The 12956-nt window shown below is 52.8% G+C and overlaps 1 long non-coding RNA gene across 1 annotated transcript; it reads left to right on the top strand.

Annotated features, from left to right (window-relative positions):
• The first annotated feature begins 5274 nt into the window (after window positions 1-5274).
• LOC141370777 (uncharacterized) lies at window positions 5275-12377 on the top strand. The gene is made up of 4 exons (XR_012375116.1): window positions 5275-5316; window positions 9406-9557; window positions 11222-11938; window positions 12236-12377. It is a non-coding gene; the product is annotated as an uncharacterized lncRNA (long non-coding RNA).
• Window positions 12378-12956: the final 579 nt, after the last annotated feature.

Genomic DNA, 12956 nt, shown 5'->3' on the forward strand with positions numbered 1-12956 from the left:
TGGTCCTCCCCGTCAGCCCAGCCCTCCGTGGTCCTCCCCGTCAGCCCAGCCCTCCGTGGTCCTCCCCGTCAGCCCAGCCCTCCGTGGTCCTCCCCGTCAGCCCACACGTATGCCTTGTCGCCTCCTTGCTAAGAACAAACAGAGGCAAACAAGCCTTCCTCAACCCGGCTTCTCCTTGGACCACAACCTTCTCTGCTTCCCCTCCTGAAAGAGTTGCTCATGTTCCACTCATTCCCTGCTCTTCGCATCCACAGCCCCGGCTGCAAACCCCTCTGCCCAACCCACCCCCGGGGGCCCCTCCAGTCCCTCTCCTCCTGGCCCTTCCCTGACCCTCGAGCCCCGTGGCCACTCACTTTCCGCTCCTTGGCTCCAGTAAACCCCCTTCCTGTGCCCTCAGGTCACACGTCCATCTCCTCTGCGTATCCTCCTCATTTTCTTCGGATCAACCGTCCAGTCCTCCAAGTTGACGACCTGCACCTTCAGCCTCCTACCCCATCTGCCTGTTAGCTCAGGTTCACCCGCACTCCATCCCATGCCGCCTGCTGCCCTCGTCCTTTGTAGATCTCTGTGCACCAGCAAGCGCTCAGAATCAGCCTTCGACACCCACCTTCCCCACGGGGCTCTAGCCCGCGAGGACGGGGGCCATGCCTGCGCACTTGAAGTCTGTATCTCCGAGCCGGGCATGTAGGCGCTCAGTGAATATTCTCAAACTGCCCACTCCTGCATGCTCCCTCTCAGACCACAGCCTCCGCCCTGACACAAAAGCTGGACGTGAGCCAGCCTGCACCCTCGTCCCCCTTCACTGCTCAGAGCCAGCCCGGGTCCCAGGGCTGTCTCAGCCCCCATTCCCTCTCTGCTCAGCCTGGCAGGGGCTTCCCGTCTGGCTGCCTCCTCATCTCCAGCTCCGTGACACAGCCCCTACCTGCCCTCAGAAATCAAAAGTGACAGATTTTGCTTTTATCTCTGTGCCTCAGTGTTCCTATCTATGAAATGGGACAATAAGCACCCCCCCACACACACACACCACCATTTCATAGCGCTGTGGAGGGTATAATGAACTCACACAATTAAAGGACCTGGAATTGTGCCCAGCACATGGTAAACATTCAATAAATGTCAATTATTGTATTACTTGTTGTGCGGAGTATGCTGTCCTTCCAAAGACAGGAGGCACAAATCTTTAGTAGTACTGAACCTGTATAATGCTTGCTTTGAAATACCAAATCTTAGGACAGAGAGGAATGTTTTAAACTGATCTTACGTACAGCCTGTTTGCCCAATGAATGCGGTACCCTTTGCAAGTATGGAAATGAGGATTTTATAATAAGCCTGTCACATGTGACCGTGTCCCAGTGTGGACACTAGATGGAGCTGAGACCACATGCGTGGCTGTTCGGACCCAGAAACAGGGGAGAGAGCCACCTGACCCTCTTACATGGAGCCTTCAGACCGGGCTGGAGGCGGTGCTGGTTCAAACTGGATCCCCTGTTGGAAGAGTACACTAAGAAGTCTGTCTAGTGGCCCCTCAGCCGCGGACGACAGACACTGCAACATCACATGTCCCTCACAGCCACCTGAGAGTAAGGCAGGGCAAGGGTGACTTCCTGGGTTTAGAGGAAGACGCAGCCCCGGAGAGGCTCGGCCACCTGCTCCGAGCCCAGGGCCCAGTGCCTCCCTGTGGCCGTGCACGGGGAGCTCCAGGAGTCGCGGGGACTTCGCCCTCCTGAGGGGACCTCGCAGCAGGGGGGTGGGGGTGGCCCCGCCCCCACCTGCCCCAGGGACAACTCCTACCCTCTCTGTGGCGGGGAGCTCAGAGGGCATTCCCCCGCCCCCACCATGGCAGGATTGTCTCTTTTCCAGAAATGTGTTGTTTTTTAAGGCTCTGCTTGTATAACAGTCATGCCCACTCATTATAAGAAACTCATGTAACACTGAAGAGTACAAACAGAAAACGTCCAAATGGTTCCGAAAGCCAGCACCCCCAGAAACGCTGACGGAGACCCCTTTCCATGTCCATCTTCCGAGGGAAGGACAGATAGATGGATGGAGAAAGCTTTCCAAGAAAAGGGCTCTCGTACAATACATGCTCTTCTGGGAAAAGTACTTAAATTTCACAGAAGGAAAGGAAGCCTGGATGTAAGCAAAGAAATTGCCCGGCTGCAAATAATTGTGCTTCTTATGTTTCTAAATTATTTCCCTAGAAGGAAAGAAAAATACCGAGAGGCTGGATTCCTTTCTTGAAGCATGTTTCCACGGTAGATGGCATCTCTTGACAGCCCGTGATTTAGGATGAGGAAATGAGCTCACCCACTTCCCATCCCCTTCCCCCTCCCAGAAGCCGTGACTTCTTATTTTTACATTGTCAAGGTTTGTGCTGTGTGCATCCTGTCCTGAAACCATCCTTCCCACCATTGTCTGGCCCAGTTCCGTGTGCTCATGGGTCCTCCGCTCCCTGCCAGCGCTTTTCAAATGGCCTTCCCAGTCCCGCTCCTGAGTTCGCTTTATTTTGGTGGTGCTCCTGCTGGCTTGACTTGGCCTTCAAGGAGTCCCTTCCCTGAGGGCTGTGTTCGTCCCAGCCTCAGGGCTGGAGCCTCTGGGCTGCAGGACTGGAGACCTGAACTCTGTAATGGGGGCAGGTGGGCTATAACATCGGCTGATTTATGCTGGGTGAAACTGGCACAGTTCCCCAGTGTGGGAACAGCCACTACACTTTCCATTGTGACTCCTTGCCGAAAACCGAGTCTTGACCTTGATACGTAGCTGAAGTTTCAGACTCTGGAAATGAGGGAAATGACGGGTGGGTGGGGGTGGGGAGAGTACTGTGTTCAAGGAGAGCACATGCCAGGCTTCTAGCCCAGGGGACCTCCATGACCACGCTTCCCATCGCTACCCCCACCCCCATCCTTCCATCCCTTGGACAGCCGTGCCCTAGCCTATCTTCACTTGGGAAAAATCCAGCTTCTCCTTTAAGGCCTAGGTCAAATGACACCTCCTCTGTGAAGCCTTCTGGGAAGCTTGGATTATTATTTGGCAAGTACATAGTTCCTTCCGCTTCCATTGCGGGAGGAGTATACCTCCAGCCCCTTTGGCCAATGAGATGTTTGGAGACTGGGCTGGAGCAGAGCCTTGACATGGGCTTGGTGGCAGAGCATGCCCTCTACTTGGGCTGCTGTCATTGCTGTGGGCACAGTCTCTCCCTGCATTGTCCCGTGGGTCCACAAGAATGAGACAAGGCAGACCTCAACCAAACCCCTGCCCAGGAGCCAATCTAGCTGCCCAGCTGAAGTTGGCAGGGCTGCCCCAGTCAATCTGCTGACACGGGAGTCAGAAGTAAATGCTGCTAACGGAAGCCATTGAATGATGGCGTCATTTGTTACAGAGCATTGTTGTGATAGCTGACTGATACACCTTCTCTGTCCATTTCCTCTTTCCTACTTTGTCCCACAGATTCACTTTACTAGCCATAGGGCTGATTTTGTTGTAGAGTCTGCCTTCCCTCTTGTCTGTGAGAAACTTGAGGTGAGGACTGTGTCTTAACCAGTTCAGACAACCCAGTGCCCAACTAAATGGCACCCAAAGTCATCATCTCCATCGGCACCCTCTCCAAGACAGCTCAGTCTGAGTGGAGAGCCCCAGGCCTCTGCCTCTAGGACACATCTGTAAATTTGGACAAGAAGATTCAGAAGCCCCAACCTTTGGTAACCACTGTGGGGTGGGGCGGGGGGTGGGGGAACACTCAGAGCGCAGCTGCCCTTCCCGGGAGTATTGGGACCACACGGCCTCTTTCATAGTCAGGCTCACGAAGGGAAACAGGGAGAAGATCTGGTCAGTTCATATTAGAGAGGTGGGGACAGAGAGAACATAAATAAAGAGCCTTGGAGTCATAGAAATCGCGGAAGGCCAGTTTGCAAAGGCGCCCAAATATCCAGGGGGCAGTGATGGCCACCTCCCTAACATAATGGCGGTCTGCCCCAGGAGAGTGAGCACGGGAGCCAGAGTTCTGGGCTAGTGAGGGGCAGCTATAGACCCAGTTTTCCATGCTCTGCCCACCAGCATCTTGCTAGGATAATCTAGGTTCCAGCTAGCCCAGTTTCCTTAAAAGTTGTCATCCAAACCAGAACACTTGGTGAGAGTGAAAGGAGGTGCTGTTAGGAATTGTGCCGGGACAAAGCCTTCACGCGGGCTTGGTGGCAGAGCATGCCCACTCCTTGGGCATAAACAGGGCCTGGCGCGAAGAGACGTATGGTCAGCCTGGGCATGAGAAACAGGATCTACAGGTGGTATTGCTACGTTTGAGACTGATGTTCTGGGGAACACGCTGAGGAGGACATGGAAGCAGGAAGGGATGGGCGAGGGCAGGGTGCAGGGGAGACTTTGAGACTTGGAAAAGAACCAAATGGAGAGACGGGGGAAGGAATGGCTCAAAAACCGAGAAAGAGGGGCGCCCCGGGGGGCTCAGTCCCTTAAGTATCCAGCTCTTGATTTCGGCTCAGGTCACCATCTCGGGGTCCCGGGATCCAGCCCTGTGTGGGGCTCTGTGCTGGGTGTGGAGCCTGCTTGAGATTCTCTCCCTCGCCCTCTGCCCTTCCCCCCCCCCCCGCTCCCCTCCCCGGCCCCTCCCCTACGAGCGCTCTCTGTCACTCTCTACAAAAACAAAACAAAACAGAGAAACAGCACAAGGAGAGGCCGAGAAGGCACCCAGCGTTTCCGACGTGCCCGTGGGCCCAGGCTCAAGGAAGCCCGAGAGATGCCTCTGACCGATCGTATTATTATGACATCCATTGATGACCAGCGTTAATGTAAGTACGTGACTGCCCACGAAGCCACACCTGAACTTGAACGCGAAGCGGAGACCGGGCTGCCGGCCGTGAAGCAGGCCCTGGCGGCCTCCCGCTGCCCGCACACGCCTTCGCGGCCCCGGCCCGCCGCCCCCCGGGCACGTGCCCACCCGCAGCCTCGCGCCCCGAAGTTGATATTTTTTTTTTTTTCCCTCTTCTCCAATTCAAAATGGTCTGGTCATCTGGTTTGTGTGAATGCGTGCGTGGCTTAAGATGTTTTTTGGTAAAATGATCATTATTTCCAGGTGACATGATTCTAGACCCAAAAACCTGGAGAACATTTTATATATTTATTTATATTGATATATCTATATTTTTTTGAGTACAGTTGACACGCAAGAGAAAAATCAACTGGACACCCACAAGACCCAGGACGAGAAGGACGTCGGAGGAGTACGGAGGCGGCGGCGGTGAGAGACGGTCTTGGCGGCTCGGGGCCCCCGCGCTCCGACGCAACCCTCTAAACGTGACCGAGAGGGTATGTATTTTTTTTTTTAAATATTGTATCTATTTATTTGAGAGAGAGAGAGAGACACGGAGATAGTGACAGAGATAGCGAGAGAGAGCACAAGCCGGGAGAAGTGGGAGAAGCAGGCTTCCCGCCGAGCAGGGAGCCCGATGCGGGGCTCGATCCCAGGACCCCGGGATCACGACCTGAGCCGAAGGCAGACGCTTAACCGTCGGGGCCACCCAGGCGCCCCGGGAGATCTGTATTTAAAGCCTCTGTCAGAGGGCTAGAAGCTGCAAACTGATATCCTTCAGTATCAGAGATTATGAGAAATAAAGGATGCTGGGGGCGCCTGGGTGGCTCAGTCGGTTAAGCGTCTGCCTTCGGCTCAGGTCATGATCCCAGAGTGCCGGGATCGAGCCCCGCATCGGGCTCCCTGCTCCGCGGAGAGCCTGCTTCTCCCTCTCCCACTCCCCCTGCTTGTGTTCCCTCTCTCGCTGTGTTTCTCTCTGTCAAATAAATAAATAAAATCTTTTAAAAAATAATAAAATAAAAATAAAAGCAAAAAAAAAAGGATGCTGGAAAGTGAAAGGCAAGCAGATGGGATTGAGTTGAAGGTAAAAATCTAAACTTAGATGTTCAGAAAAGGATGCCGGGAAGAGAGAGGGCTGGCTCTAGGGGTGCACCAGGTGCGGGGGGCTGCGGGGGGCGGCGGGGGGGGGTGGGAGTAAGGTCCAGGGAGCTGACCAGGCGACAGGTGGAGTGTGGTGAGGACTGCCTCCTGCCCCATCCACTGCGCCCAGCAGCTGGTTACACATGCCTTTCACGGACAGCAGAGAGATAAGGACAAACTGGGGGAACGCCGGGTGGGACGCAGGGCTCATTTCCTTTGTAAACAATGAGTCCTTTATCAATAGGATAAAGGCCAACACCCAGCTGAAAAACTGGGACCCAGATAGGATCAGGCAGTTCACAGAAAATGAAATACAGAGAACTAATACCCATATGAAAAGGTTCTGGACCTCACTCATAATTAAAGAGATGCTAATTAAAACAAGGAGATACCTGTGGTTCACTATTAGCAAAATTTGAAAAGACTGCAGAGCTCAGGGCTAGTGAGGGTGTGGGCACACAGGCTGGTGTGATGTAAAGTAGCACAACCTTTCTGGGGGGCAATTTGACATTAGCTAGCAAACGGAATTTAAGGGACTGGAAGAAAATATGATAAAATATATTTTTTTATATTCTTGGGGTGGGGGAAACCTTCCTAAGGCAAGACACAAAATCTAGAAACCCTAAAGGGAAAAATGGACAGATTTGGCCCCCAAAATTTAAAACATCTGTAGTGCTAGAGACCCTATCAAAGATAAAAGACAAAAAAAGACAAAAAAAAAAAAAGATAAAAGACAACAGGTACAACATGCATAACGACCCTAAAATATAGAGCGGCCCTTCAAAGCAAATATAAAGCTTTATATTCCAAATATATAAATGGTTGAACGACAAGAACAGGCAACTCACAGGAGAATTCAAATGGCTGCTAGGTGAGAGGAACACGTATGCTCGCTAGGGATCGGAGAAATGCAGATTTAAAAATTGATGATATCTAGTATTGGCTAAAGGAACGGGGATGCTCCTGTATGCTGTGGTCATTATGTGCTGGTAGAGTCTTTTGATGGGCCATTGGGAGAACCTACGAACATGTAAAATGTGCAGATAATCTTCCAGGAATCTCTTCTTTGGAAAGACCTGCTCAACTGCACATGGCTAAGCGAACAAATACGCTCATCGCAGGACTGTTTGTAGTCGAGAAACACTGGAGATGATCTAAAGAATCAGAGGGTGGGAAGAGAAAGGCAAGTTCACTTTTTAGATTTTCGTATCTGAACTTTTTCTATTTAATATTTTTTGAATTGATGTCCCAGTTGGGGGAAATGCTGTGTGTCTGATTTTCAGGAAATTATTATCATGAGCTGACATTCCAGCACCTCCTATCCCTAAACCCATTCAAGTGTCCTTGAAATCAACCCAAACAGGCTCTGAGGCACAGGCAGAACGGAGAGAGGAAGTGTCACTCAGAATGTGGGATCCATGTGAGCCAGGCCCCTCCAAATGGGGAGAGAAGAAGAAGCAGATTCCCTTCACATAGCCCCTTATCCCACCTGGCTGGGGAGGCTGATGTGAGGTCAGGATGTGACCATAACTGTGTGGAGGCAGAAGGTAGCTCCTGGCACTGGCCTGTGCCTGGTGCCCATAGCTGGGCTGAGCACTCTGCCCAGCCCAGGAGAAGGAACCAGAACAACAGCCCAATCATCCAGCATCAGGTTCAGAATTGCTTTGAGTAGAGCGAGGAAGAGAACTCTTATCACCCCAAGTCATGGGGCATCTACAGTGAGGTCACACAGCTCAGGAGCCCAGGAGAACAATCCAGGGACAGGAAGAGCCAAGACGCTAGTCAAGCCGGGCAGGTGGCAGGTCTTTGCTCTGCTCTCTTCCAAACAGCATGGGTGACTCAGCCCTCCCGACAGCGCCCCTTTCTCTCTGCTTCCACCATTTGGTCTCATCTCACTCATGACTCCCCTCTACGTGATGACTCCTACTCAAGGCTGATAATCCAAATACCTACCAGCTACGAAAGCATGGGCCCCCACCAGGCAAAAGAGACACCAGCTGCGAACAATGGAGAGAGGTAGCAATATCCCCCTAAACTCACTGGCCTAGAACAACAAACACTTATGATCTCACCCACTTATGGGTCAGGATTTGAAGCTGCTTAGCTGGGTGGTTCCGACTCAGGCCCTTTCTGGAAGTTGTGGTCAAGATGTCAGTTGGAGTTGTAGTCATTTGAAGGCTTGACCGGGGCTGGAGCATCTGCTTCTGAGCTGTCTCACAGGACTGTGGGCAGGAGACCTCAGGGCCCCACCGTTGGACCTCTCCATAGGGCTGCTTGAGCATCCTTACAACAGGGTGGCTGGCTTCCCCCAAGGGAGCGATCTAAGAGAGCAAGGCAGAGTCACACTGTCTTTTATGACCTAGCCTCGAAAGTCACACGCTGCCCTTTCTGTAGTATCCTGGTGGGTGCACAGATCAGCCATACTCTGTGTGGACGGGATTGCACAAGGCTGTAAATACCAGGAGGTGAGGCTCGGTGGGGGGCATTCTGGAGGCTGCTCCCTCTTTGAAATCCTCTAATGGATTTCCACCATCCTTAGAACAAAACCCGAATGCCTGCCCCTGGCCTGTGAGGCCTGGCATGACCTGGCCCTTGCCTCCTTCCCAGGCTCATCGTGTCCTTGGCCCACTTGCACTAACCTCCGGACCTTGTATGAGCAATCAGTCCTTGTATGAGCCACGTGCACGCACACACCACTGTTGCCCAGGTGGGCACTTGAAGCTGGAGAGCACCATTGGGCTGCCTGCCGCTGCCGCCTCTGGGAGCCAGATGGATCTGCTGTATTCTCCAGAGAAGGTTCCTTGGCATCTGCTTCTCAGTGTCCCTTAGCCTCGTGCAGGTGCATCTCATTGGTGGCATCTTGTGTCACATGCTCTGCTCCATCTGCAAGCGAGACTGGGAACTTAACCTGATTTCCACCATGGGGAGCTGTGAGTTCATATGGTGGGGAATTCTCGAAACCAAGAAAGAGTATTCCATGGTTTGGGGAGGCCAAAGTGAATTGATGACCCAGATCCTCCACGGTCTCCTTCACCTCATCACCAGCCCTTCTTTCCTACTTAAAACTTACAAACAACAACAAAACCCAGTAGTGAGCCAAGAGCTGTTTCCCAAAAGGAGAACGGTCGCTTGTGAAAAGAGTTCACGGCTTTGCTCCAAAACTTGAGGGCTTTCTGCCATTCTCTGACCATCTTGCTCATGTATTTATTGCTTGCCTCTGGGTAAGTGCTGTGAGAACAGGGACCCTGTTTATCTCTGTATCCTCAGTACCTGGAATGGGGCCTGGCACATCCTGGGAGCCCATAGATGTTAAGTTAATGAACTGTGTACACGATGTCCCCTCCCCACATTGAGTGGAGGCTGACCTGCAGAAATGACAGTGCATGACTTTCAAAACTCAGCTCCTATGGCTAACCGCCTTATTCTTTGGCTGTTCCCAATTTCAGGTTCCAGAGAGGAGGAATCCGATTGGTCATCTTGTCTATTTGTCCCAAGCCATCAATTGTCAGGAGGGCCTATAAATTGGAGGCTCCGGGGAGAGGTGTCTGCCGACATCAGCCCATCAGAAGGGACCACGAGATCCCAAGATGTGTGTGAGGTGCTGACATGTCTGGTACAGTAGGGTCACATCTCATCTGAGGATGGGATCCTCAGCTCCCCATGTAAGACGTTGTGGCGTCTAGTGAAAGTCCCTTACATGACCACAAATTTCTCTCCAGAACCACACCACCTAGGAAAACTCCAGCTCAGCCTGTTTCCCTTCCAAGTGGAGACAGATGGCTCCTTCTCTGGTGGAGCACCAGGCAGAGCTGGATTGTCTTAATGGGTTGTGTGGTATGGAGAGCACACGTGAGATGCTCGCAGCGTTAGAGGCACAGGGGACCCGGCCCACTGACAAAGCACGGATGCCCATCACACCTTCTTCCCATTGCTCCCTGAGGGACACCCGCTGTGAGCCACGGAACGCAGGACCTCAGCCCTACCTACACTGTCCTCCCCCTCCCCCCTTCTTTCTGTTTTCTTCTTTCTCTTCCCTCTCGAGCACGTATGTACTACAAGGTTTGGTGATTTAAAAAAAAAAAATCCACTTGCTCTTGGTGGATTTACACATGAATTTCACGAAGTCTCAGTATAAGAGGAAGAAAATGAATCTGATCCCATGAGAAAGCCCCGAGCATAGAAGTAAAAGGAGAAAGCAGTGAAATCTTGTTGATAATCCTATTCTCTGAAATAGATCTCTCAGATGAAAGGAAAGAAGATTTTAGAAAACAGCTATTCCCTATTGTCGGGGGGGATGAGACAAGGACAGTGCAGGAGAGCTGGGGGCCCGTCACCTCAGCTTGTCACTGGAACCTCTGGTTAATAGGATTACAGGAGGTTGGATGATTAAACAGAAGAGAGACAAGAGAAACCTTTGTGGCGTGTGGGGGCAATCACTGGCGAGAGGGAAGGAGAGCTGGGGCTGTGCCGGACCTCTAGGAGAAAATGTGAACATATGGGGGGGACAAAAAAGTCCCTGAAATTTCAGAATAAATTAAGTGGAACAGAATCAATAATCAAAACGTGTTTATGTTTTCTCTCCCTCTCCCTCTTCCTCTCCCTCCTCCCTGCCCCCCTCACCTGCTGTCTGTCTGTCTGTCTCACACACACACACACCGGCAGAGAGTCTTGTCTGTTTTCTTCACGGCTGTCTCCCCAGAACTTAAAAAAGTGCTTCCCCCAGAAGTGCCTGGCTGACTCAGTCCGTAGAACATGTGACTCTTGATCTCCAGGTCCTGAGTTCAAACCCCATGTTGCGCCTAGAGCTTACTTTAAAGAAAACAAACAGGGGCGCCTGGGTGGCTCAGGCGGTTAAGCATCTGCCTTCAGCTCAGGTCAGGATCTCAGGGTCCCGGGATCGAGCCCCACGTTGGGCTCCTCCCTCTGTCTCTGCCCCTCCCCGCCACACCTGTGCTCTCTCTCGCTCTCAAATAAATAAATAAAATCTTTTAGAAAACCAAACAAAACCCAAAACAGTGCCTAGGTCATAGTAAGCTTTTAATATTTGTTAAATAAATGAGTGGAAGACTTTATAATGAACTGAGACAGGTCATGTTGCACTAATTAAAATGAGAAGCCCACTAACCCTAAGACACAACTTGGTGGGATCCCAAAACTTGATGGAAAAAAAAATAAAGACTTCTCCCAAATTTTAAGCAGAAAACACAAAGTTAAATAGTTTTCCAAAAATCTTCATAACCAAGACAGCTTTGAACTCCGCAGGGCAACAGTCACAGCCTGAGACCATGGAGTGAAAACCACAGAGTCCTTGAGGGAATGTGAGGCTCCCAGGACTCCTGAGGCCCGGAAGGCAATGGGAGGTGATCTCCAATGGGGCGCGCAGAGAAGCAGAGAATGGGCCTCATGGGGCCTTTGGTGAAGGCAGAGGTTAAAGGCCACCAGCAGAGGGAGAGCACTTCCTCCCTCCACCAACACTTTTGGAGCACCCTCTGAGCCCTGCCCACCCTGTCCTTTCTCTCAGGCCTGGAGCCACAAGGGAAGGAAGACTGAATCAACGCTCAGAGCAGGGGTGGCCTCGCTGCCAGGACGTTGTCAGGCCTAGCAGCGCAGCCTCGACCCTCCCCAGAGGTCCGCTGGGGAGGTCGCCGCCCAGCCCACCCCTGGCAGCTGCAGCTCTGTGACCCTGCAGGCCCCTGGGCCCCGGGTGGTGACCCACAAGACAGTCTTCCCAGGACCTATGATCACACTGTGCCCTGGGGTGGGCTCAGGCTGGGCACCCCTTCACCCTGGCAGAGTTGGGGCAGGGACGCTGGAGGCCGTGGAGAGCTTCATGGTGATGAGGTCCTCAGAGTCCGGCCAGCGTGTCTGTGTCTGTCGTGATGTGGAACGGGCAGCCCGGTCCCTTTCCCGGATCCCCTGTGGCCCCCGCCCTCCAGAGCTCGGCTCCTGTGGACCTGGAAAAGCCTTCTGTCCTTCCAGGTAAGCCAGACCAGAGGCGAGCAGGCGCCTGCGGCCCCCCCCCCCGCCCCCCCCCCAGCCTCAGCATGCCTTCAGGGCAGGAAAGGCAATGGAGAGAGCACCCCTGAAGCCCAGATCCTCGGCCCCCTGCTCTCCTTGCTCCCCCTGTGCCCCCCTGCAGCCACGTTCTGGCCACAGCACTCATGTGTACGCCCCTTGCCCATCCTTTCAAATGTGTTTGGAGAGTACCCACTGTGTGCTACGAGCCGGTGGGCAGACGTCTCAAAACGTGCTGTTGTGGGGTTTTTGACTCTGCAGAGGGGGTGACCAAGGCAGATCTCTACACAGATCAAGCATTCCCGGCTCTCCGAAGCTCTGGAACACATCACCCCGCCCGTACACAGAAGAAAGTAAGCGGTACTTTTTGTACCTTGAGGACAAAAATAAAAACCCAGCCACTTAAGTGTCACTCTTGCAGCAGCCCTGACTTAATGACTAGGAAAAAAAAAAATACCATTGTCTGAACAAAGAGACATATTTGGGGAGTTTTATTATACTGACTGACATGCTTAATTCCCAGGCCTCTGGGGGAAAGAAAGCACCGAGTGTTCCCCTCACCCCCCCCCCCCCCCCCCCCCCAAAAAGGATAAAAATAGATTACCAGAACAGACACAAAATAGCAGCCCCAGCTCCCTTCCGTGCCAAGCGCTGTCTGGTGACTGACTCAGCCAGGGACTCTTCCGAAAGGGACAGAGTCCCGTCGTCCGTTAGGTTAAGAGGAAAGGCCGATGCGCCTGCCGGTGGCGGGACCAGCTCGGGGTTGCTGGCGGAGAGTAGCCAGGCCTGGGGGCAGGGGGTTGTGTGGGGAGCCAAGGCCAGTCTTCTGTCCCTTTGTCTTCTCTGTCTGTGCGTCTGTCTCTGTCTGTCTTGCTGTCTCTCTGTCTCCTGGTCCCTGTAGGTGTCTGCCGGCTGGCCTCTCTCAGGACACGAGATCTGTCCTCTCTGCTTGCCCAGAGCATCTGCTTTTCCTCTCTCCCTC

The sequence above is a fragment of the Callorhinus ursinus genome, unplaced genomic scaffold, assembly GCF_003265705.2.
Source record: "Callorhinus ursinus isolate GAN/ISIS: 27379988/994484 unplaced genomic scaffold, GSC_fseal_2.0 scaffold45, whole genome shotgun sequence".
Lineage (NCBI taxonomy): Eukaryota > Metazoa > Chordata > Mammalia > Carnivora > Otariidae > Callorhinus > Callorhinus ursinus.